Source organism: Mandrillus leucophaeus, unplaced genomic scaffold (genome assembly GCF_000951045.1).
Source record: "Mandrillus leucophaeus isolate KB7577 unplaced genomic scaffold, Mleu.le_1.0 Scaffold330, whole genome shotgun sequence".
Lineage (NCBI taxonomy): Eukaryota > Metazoa > Chordata > Mammalia > Primates > Cercopithecidae > Mandrillus > Mandrillus leucophaeus.
Window position 1 is genome coordinate 2,609,196 of NW_012103477.1, and position 17,225 is coordinate 2,626,420.

Below are 17,225 nucleotides of genomic sequence, written 5' to 3' on the forward strand. Positions count from 1 at the left end.
CTCACAACATTGGTCAGTGGCAGGTCCAGACCCAGACTCGGTCTAGACACAGCTCCATGTTCTTCCTCTCTTCTCATCAATTACTGTATCTCGCATTGCCCCAGGGGAGCTGCTATCAGGGTGGACATGTGGATGGATGGCTCTGATGTGTGTCAGTCCTGGGAGTAGAAAGTGGAGATTAGCTGACTTTCAAACAAGACACACACAAGGGAACATCTCGTGGTGTGGAGGGATTGGGGGGTAGCCATGCCAAGGAAGGAGGAGGAGGTGCAGGAGGAGGCAGGGATGGTTGTGAGTTTGTGCACAAGGATGCAGTGTCTGTGTGCCTGATGCTCAGAATCCATCTCACGGTCCTTGCCTGGAGGGGGTAACCCCGCAAAATCCTTCCCACAAAAAAGCTAGAAACACATATCTTTCCAGCCAGGACAGTAGTCCTACCAGCCAGAGGAGAGGTCTGGCTCAGGCCACCACAGCTCTTCTGAAGCAGAAAAGACACCGAAGGGGAGTGGCTGGAAGCTTTAGCCTCCTGCTGCAAAGAAAATTATTCTCTCCCTTCTGCTGTACCTCACTTATCATCAACATTTAATTCTGAAAATGTGATCCAGGATGGAACTAATGCAGACCCGGACATATCCAGCTGGAAGGCAGCCAGCTTTTCCCTGGGGCTTGTCCTGTTAGAGACTCTAACTCCAACCCTGATCCCACCAAGAGTCTGTTACATTCATAAGCTTCTCAATCTGGGATAAAGAGAAATCGGAGACATTTGTCCACCTTAGCTTTAAGAAGAAATGTCTCAAGCGCAAACGCAGCATAAAAGATATTCACAGTGACAGTCAAGTTCCTGCAGAGTGGGCTGGGTGCAGTGGCTCACGCTTGTAATCCCAGCACTTTGGGAGGCCAAAGCCAAAGTGGGAGGATTGCACGAATCCAGGAGTTCGAGACTAACAGCATAGTGAGACCTCGTATGTACTAAAAGAATCAAAAATAAATATTAACATAAATAAATAAAATATAATAAAATAAAATAATAAAAAATATAAAAAGGCTACTGCAGAGTTAACCATCCCACTACTCTCCTGGCCCCCTTGCACCTGTGGAGGGTGACATCAAAGACCTGAGAGCCCTGTGCCCCAGTTGTGCCCATCACAGGTGGAAGGGCCCCATCTGTTAGCCCAGGTCCTTCCACATCAAATTCCTGAACCTTCCTACCTGCAGATTCCACAGGCGTAGTGAGAACCCTTTCTGACCTGGACACAGGCAGGGTGCACACTCCTGAGCCATCAGCCACCTCAGTCTCTGAGTGAGTTCCTCAGCTCTCTAGCCATTGCCAAGCATTCACAAGTATCCCTGCTCTCTGAGTGCTCCAGTCTCCAGGTGAATGCTCCCACTCTGCCCTGCCAGTGCTCCTACTCTGCTCTCTGAGTGCTCCCACTCTGCTCTATGAAAGCTTCCTCCCTGCTATCAGAGCGCTGTCCCCTGTTAGGAGTGCTCCTCCATGCTCTCTAGTGCTCCTCCCTGCTGAGTGCCCCATCCTGCTCTTAGAGTGCTCCCCACTTGCTCTGAGTGCTCTTTACTGCTCTCTGAGTGCTCCTCCCTACTATCTCAATGTTCCCCCTCTGCCCTTTGTGTGTTCCCATCCTGCACTCACGGTGCTCCCTCTCTGCTTGCTGAGCACTCTGCAGCTGTTGTTCTAGGTGTGAAGATCAAAATCAACAGAAGAAAGGACTCCTGCCTCTTCATCGAGGCTGCGTACAGGAGCCCAGACATGTTCTAACAGCTGAGGGGAAGCTTTCATTAGCACCCTGCTCTGCTCTGAAAGAAAGGCACCTACTTTATGGTGTATTGAATGGTGGCTCCTAAGATATATCCACATCTTTACCTTGAACCTGTGAATGTGACCTTGTTTAGAGAAAGGGTCTTTGCAGATGTAATGAACGACTTTGATGAGAGCTCATACTAGATGTATTAGTCTGTTTTCACACTGCAGATAAAGACATGCCTGAGACTGGGTAATGCGTGCAGGACAAAGGGTTTAATGGACTTACAGTTCCACATGGCTGGGGAACCTCACAATCATGGCAGAAAGCAAGGAGGAGCAAGTCACATCTTATATGGATGGCAGCAGGCAGAAAGAGCTTGTGCAGGGAAACTCCCTCTTATAGAACCATCAGATCTCATGAGACTTATTCACTATCACGAGAACAGCAAGGGAAAGACCTGCCCCCATGATTCAATTACCTCCCACCGGGTCCCTCCCACAACACATGGGAATTCAAGGTGAGATTTTGGTTGGGACGCAGCCAAACCATATCATTCTGCCCCTGGACCCTCCCAAATCTCATGTCCCTTTCACATTTCAAAACCAGTCATGCCTTCCCAACAGTCCCCCAATGTATTAACTGATGTCAGCATTAACTCAAAAGTCCAAGTTTAACATGACATCTAAGACGAGGCAAGTCCCTCTGCCTATGAGCCTGTAAACTAAAAAAACAAGTTAGTTACTTCCTAGATAGAATGAGAGTACAGGCACTGGGTAAATACAGTCATTCCAAATGGGAGAATTTGGCCAAAACAAAGAGGCTACAGGCCCCATGCGAGTCCAAAATCCCGTAGACACTTAAGCCTCCAAAATTATCTCCTTTGACTTCATGTCTCACATCCAGGTCACACTGATACAAGAGGTGGGTTCCCATGGTCTTGGGAAACTTCACCCCTGTGGCTTTGCAGGGTACAGCCTCCCTCCCAGCTGCCTTCACGGGCTGGTTTTGGGTGTCTGTGGCTTTTCCAGGTGCATGATGCAAGCTGTCAGTGGATGTACCATTCTGGGTCTGGAGGACAGGGGCCCTCTTCTCACAGCTCCACTGGGTTGTGGCCCAGTAGGGACTTTGTGTGGGGTCTCCAACCCCATATTTCTCTTTGGCACTGTCCTAGCAGAGGTTCTCCATGAGGACCCCACCCCTGCAGCAAACTTCTGCCTAGGCATCCAGGTGTTTCTATACATCCTCTGAAATCAAGGCAGAGATTCCCAAACCCCAATTCTTGACTTCTGTGCACTGGCAAGCTCAACACCACGTGGAAGCTGCCAAGGTTTGGGACTTGCACCCTCTGAAGCCACAGCCCAAGCCCTATGTTGGCCCCTTTCAGTCATGGCTGGAGTGACTGGGACTCAGGGCACCAAGTCCCTACACTACACACAGCACAGGGACCCTGGGCCCAGCCCATGAAACCACTTTTTCCTCCTAGGCCTCTGACCCTGTGATGGGAGGGGCTTCTGTGAAAACCTCTGACATGCCCTGGAGACATTTTCCCTACTGTCTTGGGGATTAACATTTGGCTCCTTGTTACTTATGCAAATTTATGCAGGTGGCTTGAATTTTTCCTCAGAAAATGGAATTTTCTTTTCTATTACATCGTCAGGCTGCAAATTTTCCAAACTTTTATGCTCTGCTTCTCTTATAAAACTGAATGCCTTTACCGGCACCCAAGTCACCTCTTGAATGCTTTGCTGCTTAGAAATTTCTTCCACCAGATACCCTAAATCATCTCTCTCAAGTTGAAAGTTCCACAAATCTCTAGTGCAGAGGCAAAGTGCTGCCAGTCTCTTTGCTAAAATGTTACAAGAAGTCACCTGTGCTCATCTCTCTCAAGTTCAACGTTTCACGGGTTTCTAGGACAGGGGCAAAATGCTGCCAATCTCCTTGCTAAAACATAACAAGAGTCACCTTTGCTCCAGTTCCCAACAGTTCCTCATTTCCATCTGAGACCACCTCAGCCTGGATCTCATTGTCCACATCATTATCAGCATTATGATCAAAGCCATTCAACAAGTCTCTAGGGTGTTCCCAATTTTCCCACATTTTCCTCTCTGTTCCAACCTCTGCCTGTTACCCAGTTCCAAAGTCACTTCCACATTTTTTGGTATCTTTCCAGGTACCCCACTCTACTGGTACCAATTTGCTGTATTAGTCTGTTTTCATGCTGCTGATAAAGATGTACTTGAGACTGGGTAATTTATGCAGGAAAAAGGGCTTAATGAACTTACAGCTCCATGTGGGAGGCCTCAAAATCATGGCAGAAGGCAAGGAGGAGCAAGTCACATCTTACATGGATGGCAGCAGGCAAAGAGAGAGCTTGTGCAGGGAAACTCCCCTTTATAGAACCATCGGATCTCACGCGACTTATTCACTATCCCGAGAACAGCATGGGAAAGATCTGCCCCCATGATTCAATTACCTCCCATCAGGTCCCTCCCACAACACACGGGAATTCAAGATGGGATTTGGATGGGGACACAGCCAAACCATATCACTGGATTATCTGAGTAACCCCTAAATTTAATGACAAGTGTCCTTCTAAGAGAAGAAAGATGAGAGACTTGGAGAGAAGAGAGAGAAGGCTACATGAAAACAAGAGGCAGACATTGCAGTGATGCTGCCACAAGCCAAGGGACACATGGAGCCACCAGAAACTAGAAGGGGCAAGGAAGGATACTCCCCTAGAGCCTTCAGAGAGGATGGCCCTGACAACACTTTGAGAATGGACTTCTGTCCTCCAGAACTGTGAGCCAATCCACTTCTATTAAGTCTCCAGGTTTTGGTCATTTGTTTTGACAGCCACAAGAAGTTCATGTGTGCTCCATGGCTGTCCCTTACAACCACACAGAGGCCTTCCCAGGGTGGGGATGGCAGGTCATCTCATGCTCTGCTCCTGCCCCCTATCTTGCTAATGTGGTGTGACCAAGTGCCCTGGGCTGCATCCAGTGCCCTTTCACCCCCGCACCTGCCTCTGGGCAGCTCACCTGCTCGATGCCCTGCTCATATGATCTTGTGGGTTGTCAACACTCACATACAGGAATGGAGCATCAGGACAGAGGGATTTGGGACAGTGAGGCCACCCTCTGGACCTCAAGTCACCTCACATTTACTCAGTAGGGTGAATAGTGAGAGTGGGGTTAACAGCCCCTGCAGGTGAAGAACCCATCATTTGCTGTGCAGTGCTGGTCTGTGGGCCTGCTCTGAGTCTAACTGAAATCCTGTGCCCTCAGTGAGGCTGGCACAGCACTGGGGCATCTTCTCCATGAAAATGCTTTCTTTTCTTTTCTTCTTTAGCTTTATTGGGTACAGCTGATACACAAAAGAATTGCACATGTTCAATTTGTACATGTTATTGAGCTGGACATAGGATTACACTTGTTTTTACCATCTCCACAACCAAGATACTAAACATCTCCAGCACCTCCACAATTTTCCTTCATGGGGCATCCATCCTGCCCACTATAGGGGGTGGAGGACACCAAAGCATCATCTCTGCTGCTGGCCCCTCCTCCCCTCCTGCGTCTCCTGCCCTTCCCCTTCCTCCAGGCCTCACATTGCAGCAGGAAGCTCCTCCCCTGTGGCCTCAGGATGCTCTTGTTGTCCTCAGTGAAGTACTTAAGGTGCATAAAACTCACAAGCTCAGCAGCCCCTGATGTTGTTCCCCACTCCCCCATCTGGAAACTGAAGCTAAGAAAGGTGGAGCTGGGAGAGAACAGAGCCAGAGTAAGAATCTTGCTCAGTCAGCCTCCAAAGCCTGCTATCTTGACATCTGCTGTAGCCACTTCCCTGCCCACCCACCCCAACTACCCCACCATGCTGTGCCTTTTTTTTCTGGACTCCCAGAGCCCTGGAAGACGTGATGGAGGGAGAGAGGAAGACCCCACATGAGAGGACTACCTCTACAGGGCCCAGGGACCCCATATGACAACACAGACGAACCCCATTTGAAATCATGCAGAGTAGCCATGAGGCTGTAGCATTCATGGAAAGTCCCAAGATAAAATAAATAATCTGTCCCAGTGCCTATGTGGGCAGAATGCCCACCCCTTACTCCCACCAAATGTCCATATCCTGATCCCTGAATCCTAGAATATGTTATGTTACATGGCAACAGAAAATTCAGGCTGTTAATCAGCTGACCTTCACACAAACAGATGATCCTGTATGATCCAAGTAGGTCCCAAATGGAGAAGGACCTACGTGTAATCATGAGGGTCCCTACATGGAGAAGAGGGAAGCAGGAGAGGAGGTCAGAGCATGTGATGTGAGAAGAGCTCAGTGGCCACTCCTGGCTTTAAAGATGGAGGAGGGGCCATGGGCCAAGGAAGATCACAGATTCCCCATGAGAGCTTCCAGAAGGAGCACAGCCCTGAGACATGTTTCGTGAGACTGCTGAGACCAGCATGGGACTTCTGGACTCCAGAACTGCAAAACGAAAAATTTGCATTGTTTTAAGCCACTAAGTTTGAGGTCATTTGATCCCATAGCAATAGAAACTCATGCAGGGTCAAGCAGTGCATCACTTAAGACCAGGAGAGCTTGTTTGGCTTGGAAAACACAGCCCCATAAGCACAGGGAACTCTGGATAATGGCAGCTGCAACTCCACCCAAGGATCCTGAGCATCATCTGTCAGCAAATCTGGAGTCAGATACACCCAGATTCTAATCCTGCTTGGCCACTTCCTGGTATTGTGATACTGGGCCATTTTCTTCACCTCTCCAAGGCTCCATGTCTGCAAAATGAGAACCCCGAGAACCCAGGCAGAGTTGCTGTGCAGAGTCTAAATAATGTGTGTGTGTGACTGTCAATTTTGTGTGTCAACTGGACTGGGCTACGGGGTGCCCAGTCATTTGGTTAAACATTATTTTGGGTGTTTCTGTGAGTGTGTTTCCGGATGAGATTAACATTTAAATCAGTTGACTGAATAAAGCAGATGGTGCTTTATACTGGGGTGAGCCTCATTCCATCAGCTGGAGGAACAAGTCTGACCCACCTCTGAATAACAGAGAATTCCTCCTGCCTGTCTGCCTTTGAACTGGGCTGCCAGCATTTCCTTGCCTTTGGACTTGAATGAAAACATCAGTGCTTCCTGGCTCTTAGGGCTGCCAGCTTTCAGGCTGGAACCACACCACTGGGTCTCCTGGCTCCCCAGCCTGCCCTCTGCAGATCTCCAACTCCTCAGCCTCCAGAAGCATGGAGCCAATTCCTTATAATAAATCTGTCTATATGCATGCATCCTGTGAATTCTATTGTCTGGAACGTCCTGACAACGTGGTTTGCAGCGTGTGCAGTCCAGTGCTAGGCACAGAGACTTGCTCAGTCACTGGTGCAGGAGACACAGGGGGCTGGATTCTGTGGCCTGCCCACCACCACCCGGGTCAGAATGCCTGACCCACAGGAAGATCCCAAGGCGGCCAGCCCAGCAAGATGCGGGCACACTCTGCAGTTCCTGCCTAGCATGAAGGCTGTTTTACTCCTTGCCCCTCTCACCAGCAAGAGAGGAGGCAACAGAAGCATGGCCATCCCGGGTGCCCAGAGCTCTAGACAACTGAGCTGGGTGTTTGGTGACCCCATGATGTGTCCCTGATGACCATGGTGCCTGAAGGTGAGCAGAGTCAGGATCAGGGCTGGACAAACGGGATTCTTCTCGCTGGTCTTTCAACCAGGCTTCCTCTGTCCCTGGACTCCTAACTTTGAGTTTCATTTATGTATCTCCCTTCAGGCTCTAGGGGAAGTTGTGCTGATTCAGCTCTAGCTGGACAAGGTCACTGGGGTTGCGTCTCTGGCACTTCCCTGCCATGACCCTACACAGCCTCCACACAGGACAGAGCCTCCCTGACTCGCTAACCTCTACCCAGGCTGCAGCCTCCCTCCAGAAGCTCGTTGCACTCCCATCCTCCTCAGGGACCTCTCGAATTTCTGCGTTTGATGGCATTTCAAAATTGCCAGGCCACTAACTAGGGGAGTAATTAAAAGGAAAAAAAAAAGCAAGCAAGAAAAAGAAAAGCGAAAGAACAATTGCAGTTGCTCCCACAACCATGGGGTGGTGTGCAGGGGGAACCATTCCACAGATGTACATTAACATACTGGGAAAATAGCATAAAGCACAGCCACCCATCTGGCCTCCCAGGGTGTTTGGAATAAACCGTATTTTTCCTGCTTCCTTCCATGTCAGAAGGTAAATTGGAAGGGAAGTGTTGGTGCAAAAGGACAGCTCAAAATTTAGCACCAAGCAGATTGTACCCTCAAGGAGGCTGCCAGCCTTCCCCATCCTCAGCTGACAGCTCCTGGGCGTCCTGTTCTTTGGCAATTTTCAAGGCCACCTGCCCCAGAAAGCCTGCTTGGGCTGCTCCACCATGCGACAGAGGCTGGGCATGCACCTGCTCCTGACCCAGGGCTGGCTCTGGCACACCCAGGCGTATTCTGTTTGGCTCACTGTGGCCAGACAGCAATTGCATTTGGTTCAGATCCACTCCACATGTTTCTCTTCCTTCTGAGACCAGCGGGGACTGGGGCACATGTGTTTCGTGCCAATGCCACACATAGAAATTTGCTCTGCCAGCTTTCTCTGTCCAAACCTTTGACATGGCTCTGACTTCACTTCTGCAGAAAAGTTGCAAGGACCATGCAAGAAACTCCCATGGGTCCTTCACCCAGATTGGCCGGTGGCTCATCTTTAGTCCCATTTGCTTGGTCATTGCCCCTACCCCGCCATTTTTCCTGACAACAAAAATATTATCTTGCAGAGCCATGGCCTAATTATCAAAATCATGAAATCAATATTGATATACTACAAGGGTAGAATCCATTGGACAAAATCACATTTCATCTCTGGGTCCAGCCTCAGATCCAGGGTCACACATTTCCTCACGTTTCCCTGTCTCTCTAAGTTTCCTCAGTCTAAAGTAGTTTCTTATAATTGTTTCTCTTTTTCTTTAGACAATATCTCATTTTTATTATGGTAAGACCACAACATGAGATAAACCCTCTTAACAATTGTTTAAGTGTACAATACATTATTGTTGGCTACAGGTACAATGATGTTTTATAGAGCTTATGCAGCTTTATAAAGCTTATTCATCTTTCTTTTTTAAAAATGTATAATGAGCAGAATGTATTTCCCCATCATTCTGAAGGCTGGGAAGTTCAATACGAAGGTGCCAGCATCTGGTGGGGGCTTTTTGCTGTATTGTCCCTGGGCAGAAAGCAACAGGGCCAGAGACAGAGCAAGAGGGTGCTGAACTTGCCCATTTATAATGACACCAATCCCACCAATAAGAGTGGAGTCCTTATGGCTCAATTGCCTCCTAAAGGTCACACCTTTTAATACTGTTCCAAAGGCAATAAATTTCAACATGAGTTTTGCAGGGCACAAACATTCAAACCATAGCAATGCATCATCAGCATGGGAATTATGTTCAGCAAACTATAAGAAGCAGCCAGTTGAGACCTGGAAATAATTCCTTCCTAGGAATAAAGAAAGATCAAGAAAAAACCATGGTCCGCATCTACTACATATAGAATAAACAGAAAATTGCCCAAGATATCACGTTTGGGGATGGGGAGTATCCATCCCCTCAGAATTTTCTCTTTCTCAATCTTGACATTTTGGAGCGTCAAGGCCAATTACTTTTGGAGTAAGCCATAGTGTCTGCATGTTTGTGTTTTCGCATCACCAGGCTCCGGTTGTGCCTGTCCGTCAGGGATGTCCAGGATGATGCTGCCTGTTCCCCGTTGCCTGGGATCAGGAGGCACACTCCGTCCCACATCGGCAGAGCTTTGATCTCCTGGTTAAGATTGCATGTGCCAGTCACCTCCACTCTGAAGTTACTCTTTGTGTTTTCATCATTAATAAATAATTTGCAAAGATTTACTTTAATTCTCTATAAATACCCTGTTCGTGGTCAAACTTTCACCCACTGGTTTCAGCTGCTATATTAGTCCGTTCCCACACTGCTATAAAGACATACCTGAGACTGGGTAATTTATAAAGAGAAGAGTTTTAACTGGCTCACAGTTCCACAGGCTATACAGGAAGTATGGCTGAGGGAGGCCTCAGGAAACTTACAATTATGGTGGAAGGGGAAGAAGTCAGCACACCCCCCTCCCCACATCGTTGGAGCAGGAGGAAGAGAGCAAAGGGGGAGGTGCCACACACTTTCAAACAACCAGATCTTGTGAGAACTCGCTATTATAAGAACAGCAAAGGGAACTCCGCCCCATGATCCAATCACCTCCCACCATGTCCCTCCTCCAACACAGGGGATTACAATTCCACTTGAGATTTGGGTGGGCACACAGACAATTCAACTTGAGATTTGGGTGGGGACACAGAGCCAAACCATATCAAGTGCCCGTTAATGACATCCTGCATCCTTTCTTTTCTGTTAGGTGGGATTTTAATGTAAAGAGAGCTTCTCCTTCTCCTCAGTTTGTTTATGTATTCATTCATTTATTTATATAAATGTGCATTCATTGGCTTTATTTTATTCATTGGGTTATAATCCATTACAATTTTTGCTTATGCTGATGCTCAGTTTGTCCCGTATTTGGCCAGTAGACGCCCCCCACAAGCCATTTCCTGTGTCCTTGTCTTTTGACCACTGATCATTCTTTGAGCACTTCTTTACTCTCTGATGCAGTCAGAGATTCCAGTTCACCTTGTGCTTCCCTGCCTCAGCCGTGGAATCGGCACACAAAGGCAGTAGTGTGCACAGCTGACCAGGTGACACCAACTATTGGCAGGACAGAGGGGTCGACAGAGTTTGCTGGCCCATAGCAAGCTCCAGGTTGAGAGGGGTCCTGCTATGGTATGGGCTCTCTGGAGGGAGTGTTGGCTGGTTTAAGTGTGGCTGTAGGGGGTATCGATCAATGATATCCTAGGCCCTGCCAGCTCTGACATTTGAAAGAAGTTGATCTGTCAGTACAAAAAGCCCTTTAAAGATTCGTAGCTCTTTGTAGATGTCAGGGCTCCTTGTGGGGCCCGGAAAGTCAGCACCCCAGTTTGCACTGCTCCTCCAGGCTGTCATCAGAAAGGGTTCTAGACACCCTGTTGTGTGTTATAAATGGATGGCAGAGGCCAGGAGGAGCGGGAAGATGCAGCGAGGCTCTTCCTTGACTTCCTCTTCATCTCCAAGATGAAGAAGGTTTGAACTCACAGATCTTGGCTGTGGGTGGAGGAACCAAACAAACTGCATGAATTGCTCTTTCTTCCCACTCCCTGGTTACCATCTGCTGGCTGAGGGTCTCAGTGCAAATCCCAAGCCCCACTGAACTGGAAATGATTTGTTACATAATGCAATATTAAGGCCATAAATCTTCCCAGGAGCAGAACCCATAAACCCTGGTTTTTATTATCCAGTTACTGAACAGACCCTGACTGTTCTTTCATTGCAGCACAATTATCCTACAATTACTGTTACATTGTTAAGTAAATAGTGTGCCGGGAGCGGCAATTCCAGGGCTCATCAGTATATTAACAAACACAGGAGCCAGGGAGGCCCAGAGCTCAGGGATGGGACAAGACAGGGGTGCAGGTGGCGGGGGCCTGGATGCTGAAATCCATTAGGCTCCATGCCTGTCTGCTGTGCAGAGGAACCCTCTTGGTGTCCAGCCCCTCTCATCGCAGCAGGGTGGGTGAAGCTGTGGGTGGCAGAAGGAGGGAGAATCAGGACCCAGGCCTGCTCTGCAACCAGAACAACACAGAGCACATGGGGCATCCCATAGACACAGGGGCCCCTCTCATAAGCTGGTGAGCACATGTATGAGGTGCAGACAGCCATGCAAACTCCTGTGGCTTTTTTTTTTAACACAAATGTTCATAGCATCTTTATTTATAGCAACTCCAACCTAGAAATAGCCCAGAAGTTCATCCACAGGAGAATGGATAAACCAACCGCAGTGTGTTCATAAAATTGGAACCAACTAATGACGCCCCCAGTGAAATCTCAAACCCACGATGATGGCCCCAAGAAGCCAGAACAAGAGTTCAGGCTGGAGGGGTCCAGTTCGGTGAAGTTCCACAACAAGCTAAATGAATCTCTAATTTTAAAAATTCACGCCACGGGTTCCCTGGGGGATTGAGGAGAAAGGGGCAGGAGGGGCTCTCTGGAGTGCTGGCAACGTCCTATGTCTTGATAGGGGTGCCAGTTGCACATTGTCAAAACTCACTAAAGGGCATCTCCTGGATTCGAGTTTCAAAAATGAAGCCACTGGGGCAATGAAGCGGAGACCGCGTGGCCTCATCTCCAGAATGTTCCCCTCTTGGGCAATGTCATGAGGCCAAAAGCTTGAAAATGTGCCTGTGAGTCCTCGTCCACACAAGGCACAACTGAAGAACTGGGGCAGCCTCCTACAGGGCGAAGGCCAGTTCTTCTGTAAAAGGGTCACTCAGCCAACATTGCCTATCCCACCCCGGGGTGGGATTTGGCAAGGCAGATGGGAACAGGTATTTCCAGACCTGTTAGCTTACCCCTGCTGAGTGCAAGTTGGAATTTGGGCTTTGGAAACAACGCACTAAAATGACTCGATGTCAGACACACCAGGAGCAAGACCATGTTTTATTTGATAGCATTTGTTCTCTCTGAAGCATTTGCACATCTCCTTTCTTGTTTTGTTTTCCTCCAGGGTGGCACTGTGGGACAGTTGGGACAAATAACTTCATGGCTGTGGATGCAGCAGCAATCTGCAGCTCAGCAAAGCTGAGTGAGCCCAGCCCCGGGCTGACCCAGGAGGTAGCAAGAAGCTGAGACCCAGCCACAGATTCCCCGGGCTCCAGCTTCTTCCACGCCTCTTTTCTTTCATTTTTTATTATTATTATTACACTTTAAGTTCTAGGGTACATGTGCATAACGTACAGGTTTGTTACATATGTATACTTGTGCCATGTTGGTGTGCTGCACCCATTAACTCGTCAGCACCCATCAACTCGTCATTTACATCAGGTGTAACTCCCAATGCAATCTCTTTTCTTAAAAATAGAAAGATAGAAATGAAAAAGCAAGCTAGATAGAAGCACATTCATATGTTCAAAGGCAAAACATGCCCTCCATCTGTGGCAGGCAGAATAGTAGCCCCCAAAGATGTCCACGTCCTAATCCCTAGGACCCGTGATGGTATCTGGTTCCATGGCAAAGGGGAATTCAGCTTCCTCATCAGCTGACCTTGAGCTGGGGAGATGGTCCTGGATTATCCAGGTGGGCCCAACACAAGGGTCCTTAAAGGTAGAAGAGGGAGGCAGGAGAGTCAGAGCCAGAGACACAGCAGCGTGAGAAGGACGCAGCTAGTGGTTGCTGGCTTTGCAGATGCAGGAAGGGGCTGCAAGCCCAGGGGTGCGGGTGGCCTCTGGAAGCTGGAACAGGTGAGGAAATGACTTCTCCCCTAGTAGCTTCAGGAGGAACACAGCCCCACCAACAGCGTGGTTGCAACCCAGCCATGCCCATTTTGAACTTCTGATCTCTAGAACTACACAATAATAAATATGTGTGGTTTAAGTGACTATAGCTCTGCTCTTCGTTACAGCTGTAATTGGAAAATTTAATACTGCACATCCTCCAAAACCTCATGGAGAACCCAGAGCCCCTCTACTCCCCAATAATGGGATGCTCCGAGGTGGGATGCTTCTTCTCCATGGGATGTTCTGGCCCCTATTCAGCCAAAGACCCTGGCATCCCTGGCCTGAGTCCAGAGAGTCCCACTCCATTCCTGACAAAGTCCAGGGAGCTGGAGGGACGCCTCCCAGCTCCGCCTCTAGGGAAGTTGCTCATGGGGCCTCCTGCCTAAAGGACTTTCTCCTCTCTGACCCCGTGTTCTTGCAGAGAGTTGGAAGCCAGACACCCTGTGGCGTCTGTTTACAATTAATGAAATGATTTCCAAGCACAGATTGCACGAACAACAATATTGCTTCTTATAATAACATCGTCTACCAAGCTACGTTGCAATGCATCTGTTTGTGCCCACTGTTTAAATTGAACATACGCTTTTTAAAAATTCTATTTGCATTATCTTATTGAGCAATCATTCCCTGGAACATCATAAAACAAACATTAATTAGGACTCCAATTGGTGCAATCTCCTCAAAAGCTCTCAACCATACCACAGGCCATTCCATCTTTGGGACTCTCATTTTAAGAAAGTCGGTAACTCTCAGAGCCAATATCTTCAAGGCAGATCGCAAATGCTCTTCAGTGTCTTTGGTGAAGAGAGGACCGAGAGGATGAGTACCAAGGGTGCTGAGGAATGCCCAGAGATACAGGCAAGGCCTGGCAATGGTTAAGAACAAAACCAGCCATGTGCCAAGAGTATGGGGCGTTTGGCCATGTCACCACCTCTGCACACCTGCCACCTACTTCCCAGCCTAACACACCCATGGCCTTGTGCCCAGACTTCTGTCTTGATTCAAATACTCATTGTCCTGATACTCACAAGGTGATGTCTAGTCCCCTCAGTCAAGAGACACTGGAAGGAGCACAAGTTTGAGAGTCAGATAGCTGGGAACTTCTCTGACCATCTGTTTCTTCATCTGTAAGAGTAATCAGGAATTTCATGGAGCGACCGGCTCGGCCTGGTTTGCCCAGCAGTTCCTGGCTCGCCTCTTTGCAGCCAGTTCTCCCAATAGGTCTCAGCCCCCATAAATGATAACACAAATCTAGGGGCTAGAGCCATCCACCAAGTTCTCTGGGATTTCTGGGGGTGCATCAGAGTCACTTGTTCAATGCCACTGAAGAATTCAGGTAAACCCAAATGGACCATCTTCAGAGTGCGCCGCGGGGCACATTTCTTTAGCAGATGACTTCATGTTGACCTGGGATCACAGTAAAGGATTGCTGAGGGCACAGCATGAGGGAGTTGGGGAGGGAAAATGACACCTGGTCCCAACTCACCCCGAGGGTCAGACAGCACAGCCCAGGGGCAGCATGTGCTCCTGGGTCAGAAGAAAGGCCTCAGGTTTCCAGAAGACACCAAGGACAGTCAGGAGAACAGGGGTCCAGGCCTAGCAGTTCCTTTGCGCGTGGGTGATGCAATCCTACTGAGACAGCCAGGTATAAAGGGGTCCCCGGAGAACCTCCAACCAGCCTGTATGCTGGGAGGAGTCCATGCTGTTTGCAGTAGGGAGGAGCCTGGGTTCTCCTGTCTGGGTTTTGCCACTGTGGATTCAATCAGTGAGGCGGGAAGCCAGCTAGCAGGACCCTCGCTTTGCTGAGAGTCCCTGTTTCCTTTTTTTTCCTTTTCACCCAGCAAATTCCATGTTTCTCAGCCTTCAAAGTGTCTGCGAGCCTAATCTTTCCCGGTGTGTGACAAGGACCCTAAGAAGAAAGCCTAGAAAGCTTGGTGGATGATTTTCTTGGGGACTGGGGTCCGAGCTGAGAGGCCACTTTTCGGTGAATCTGCTGATATTTAAACCTACCGCTTTGGATGACCCTGGCCACACACACTCCGCCTTGCTCTCTTTACCCACGAGGCCCTACACAACCCGAGTTCTTTAAAATGTGTATTTTTATTTGAAGGATGCTTGGCCGTTCCGTGGATTCATTTCAGACAGGAGTGGGCAGTGGGGGGCTTTCTGCTGCCCCCTCGGCCCTGCCTTCCTTCCCTGCTGCCTGCGCCTGGTGTCAGAGTGAGACAGCGAGTATAAAGGGGCCCCCGGAGAACCTGTGACCGGCCTGCACACCGGGAGAAGCACACCCTGGGGTGGAACCTCTGGAAGTTCGAGCCATTTGCAACGGGGAGGAGCCAGGCCCCTCCTCTTCCTGGGTAGCACCTGGCACTCAATCTGTGAGGCGGAACCAGCTAGCAGGACTCTCGCTTTACTGAGACTCCCTCTTTCCTTTGTTTTTCCTTTTTGCCCAATAAATTCCATTTTTATCACCCTTCAATGTGTCTGTGAGCCTAATATTTAATGGCTATGTGACAAGAACCTGGCTTTTAGCTGAACTAAGGAGAAAGTTCTACAACAAGAGAATTATCTACAAGTCATTCTCTCTCTCTCTCCCTCTCTCTCTCTCTCTGTCTCTTTCATTGATGAAAAGGGTCAAACTCTGTAAAATATTTGAAGAGATTTATTCTGAGCCAAATATGAGTGACCATGGTCCCTGACACAGCCCTCAGGAGATCCTGAGAACAGGTGCCCGGGGTGGTCCGGGTGCTGCTTGGTTGTTTACATTTTAGGGAGACATGAGACTTCAATCAAACACATTTTTAAAATACATAGGTTTGGCCCGGAAAGGCAGGACAACTCAAAGCGGGGGCTTCCAGCTTATAGGTAGATTTTAAAATTTTCTGGTTGACAATTAGTTGAGCTTCTCTAGAGAAACTCAATAGAAAGGAATGTCCAGGTTAAGATAAAGGCTTGAGAGATGCAAGTTTTTATTTGCAGAGGGAACCTTCAGGTACTAGGCTTCAGAGAGAATGGATTGTAAATGTTTCTTATCAGACCTAAAGTCTGTGTTGATGTTCATGCTGGAGAGGCATCATGAGGCATATTTGACCTCCACTTCCCATCATGGCCTGAAACAGTCACTCAGGTTAAATTTTATAAGAGCCCTGGTTAAGGAGGAAGTCCATTCCGATGGAATTTTGTTTTATTTTATTTCTCTCTCTCTCTCTCTTTCTTCCTCATAAAGAGGCCTGTGTGAGTCTGGGCTAGAGTGGCCAACCGATACGATTTGCCTGGGACTAAGGGGTTTCCTGGCATGTGGGACTGGCATTGCCAACACCTGGATAACTCTCAGTGAACCAGCATGAATGGTCACTGGGTTTAGGGATGGACTCCCAGTAGGCCTCCAAGAAAACAGATCCAAGGGATATTAGCCCTTCATTAAACATGAGAAGAGAAATTTTGAGAGCTAGTTCTTTCGATATTTCTGGAAACAGAATAATTCTAATAATATCTGTTTAATCACCTGCCAACTTGAAGGACTAATGAAACCCTGGTGCAGAGCAGCTGAGCTCCCTCTGAAGGGCAGCTGAAAGCACAGATCACCTGGAAGCCCTCGGGGTCACAGAAGCAGAGAAGCTGCTCAGTCCCGTCTCCTCAGGGAAGTTCTGTAAATAAATCCCGGGAATGGACCGCAGTCATTGTGGAGCTCTCCACGTTGTGGAGCTGGAAGGAAAACAAATCTGAAACTTTCTCCTGCTAAGTTAAACACTTCGTCCTTCTGTTTCTCAGTCATCACTGTACATTTCTCCCAAGTTTACAAAATAATCATCGTCATCATAATGCAATCCTTTTACCAAAGTCTTCCCCAGGTGGTGGGAAAATTACAAGTAGCCCCCTCCAAGTCACAACCACTTCTTAACACATCGTGCCCATCAGCTGAGTTATTTTCATTGCATTATATAGTTTTTTTTTTTAAAAAAAAGAGAAGCTGTCACCAGAAGGGTAATTGTCCTTGCATGTAATCCTGTCTCAG